The sequence below is a fragment of the Dioscorea cayenensis genome, chromosome 1 (genome assembly GCF_009730915.1).
Source record: "Dioscorea cayenensis subsp. rotundata cultivar TDr96_F1 chromosome 1, TDr96_F1_v2_PseudoChromosome.rev07_lg8_w22 25.fasta, whole genome shotgun sequence".
Classification (NCBI taxonomy): Eukaryota; Viridiplantae; Streptophyta; class Magnoliopsida; order Dioscoreales; family Dioscoreaceae; genus Dioscorea; species Dioscorea cayenensis.
This window is the reverse complement of record NC_052471.1, coordinates 25,786,414-25,788,982: the sequence shown is the minus strand read 5'-3', so window position 1 is coordinate 25,788,982 and position 2,569 is coordinate 25,786,414.

Genomic DNA, 2,569 nt, shown 5'->3' with positions numbered 1-2,569 from the left:
AACTAAGCAATGATTCTCTCTAGACTTTCCTCTAACTGATCACTCATTGACACCGACGCAGATCTCTCAAATTGCTCTATCACATTATCTAATTTACAGTTCTGCCCTTGAATCCTGGCAGTGTACTCTTCTTCCACGGGCTGTTGAATTGTACACTGCTCATGATGGGGATAACATGGTATATCTTGTACTGCAAATAGTTGAACTTTTTGCTCCACATTTTCAAACATTCCCGTGATAGTGTTGAATGACTCAGGCATGTTAATCATTTTTTTGTAATCAGAAAGAAAGAAAGAAAAATCAGAACGATGATAGAATAAGAAGATATGAAATAAAATGGACAACAAAATAACTAAGAAAACAAAGTGCAAAGTATCTCTAAACGCCTAGTCCCCGGCAACGGCGCCAAAAACTTGACAAGATCCCCTTGCGTATATCCCGCAAGTGCACGAGTTTGTCGAAGTAATAATCCAAGATGAGCGGGTATCGTATCCACAGGGAGTAGGGAATAAAAACACTTAATTAACTTCTTAGCTATCTGAAAGATAAATAGTGATATGTGTGACAATGATTCAATTCTCAAAAGTAAAAACAACAACTAAGAGAGCACAAGTAAAGTAGAAGGTAAGGCAATCAATAAAGATGGGGTACCCGGATATTGCTCCACCTAGGACAACCATTTCAAGTGCAAGAACCCTCTATTATGCTTTCTAATCAATGCAAGTGAGTCGTGGAAATCCTTAATTACATAGTCCCAAATCTAAGATCAACTATGGCTAACTCTATACATGTCCCGGAGGAGAGATTGAATAACCTCTCAACCTTGCACTCGCATAGAATTACAATAAGTTCTAGGGATTCAAAGTGATAAATCTCTTCCTAATTGTAGACCTAACCCTTTGGTCCAGGTGGAAGGTCCCAAACCACAATTAAGCCATATATACTAAGATCACTTCTGCTTTTCACTCCGTTGCACCTGCAACTAATCCCTAGAGGAAGGTCATCCCTTAGACCACTCACTCTATTGTGGCCGCAAAGAAATCAAGGAACGGAGGTAGAATCTAACAAATCGGAGGGGAAAGGGGACGCTCATGTACCTCTCGACTCACCCTCTCAACCATCTCCATCCTAGCTTTGTCTAACACTCGTGGTGTGTCACTCACTCACTAGGTTACCAACAAGAACTCTTAACCCTAGTGTCACTCTAGGGGAGTATTCACACAATCAAACATTCAAGGTTGGAACTTACAATAAACATCAATTAATGGAGAGCATAATAAAGAGATTCAAAGAAATGAATACATCCTAGGGTTCACAAATACCCAAATACCCACTAGGGGTTTAGCTCTCCATGGAGTTAAGTACAATCAAAAAAATAGAATGTAAAAGCAATGAATCCATAGAAAACCCCCTCGATAGTCTTGTCGATGGTCTTGTGGAAAGTCCTCTACTCATCATCCAAAGATCCCCTTATCCGGTATAGGATATAACTCGACGGAAGCTCCCCTACCAACCTTCTTCCAATGAGATGATGATGTCAGAGCCGTAGAACCTCTCCAAAACCCTAGCCAATACCTCTCAAAACCCTAGCGAAACCCTCTCTCAAGTTGGGGAAAAGATGGAGAAGAGAATCCTGAAATCAGTGCTGAATCGGCTTTAAATAGGGCTGGAATCGGGGATCCACACGCCCCTGTGGATTTTTTCACACGAGCGTGTGGAATTTCCACACGCACGTGTGGATTCTTTGTTCTGTAGTTTTCTCGGCCGGCTGTGAATTGTGCTGCTACAGTACTTTGCTACAGTGTATCATCTATAGTATCCGGTCTAAAATTCTTCTTGAATCCATACTTTCATCGAGGTAACGCAAACGGGCATACGTTCACATCGTGGATCGCTTTGCTTCTTCAATGATGGAAAAGTTGGTGGAGATCTTGTTCTATATGCATAAGTCGGAATGCTTGAGTATGACTGCCCTTGTGCCCCTCCAAATGGTTGTGGTAACTCAAATACGAGGAGGTTGGCACACACTCTAGCATCTCACACCTGACCTATGTCTTCGTGTTTGTACCTTAGCAAGATTTCCTCCAAAATCGGTGCATTATGATCGACATTGGCTTCTTTCCTTCATAATCGGCCTCACAACCCTACTTGCATAAAAGTAACATAAACACACACATATTAGTGTAAAAACCCGAGAAAGGTAATCCTTAACATAAGGAAAGAATGCTTCACATTCATATCGCACAAGCACTTATCAATGGTGTACAATTCATAATAAATAAATGAAGCATGAAAAGGAAGGGTAAAGAGACTGGACCATTTGGTTGATGAAGATTGTTCAGTGAAAGCACAGTCAGTGGGCAACAAAGCCAACAAAGAGTAAAGGAGAAGAGGCACAATCTATGAGAAGTCCAACAAAAATAAGTAAGGCGGTCACGACACTTAAGAAAATCAAGGGGAAGGCTTGGTGTGCATTGTCCCAAAGGCTTGGAAACTTATTCCGGATGGTCTTATTAAGTCTATTGTACTTAGAGCCTCCATGGTGAGTTCACGGTAAGCCGGATCATTA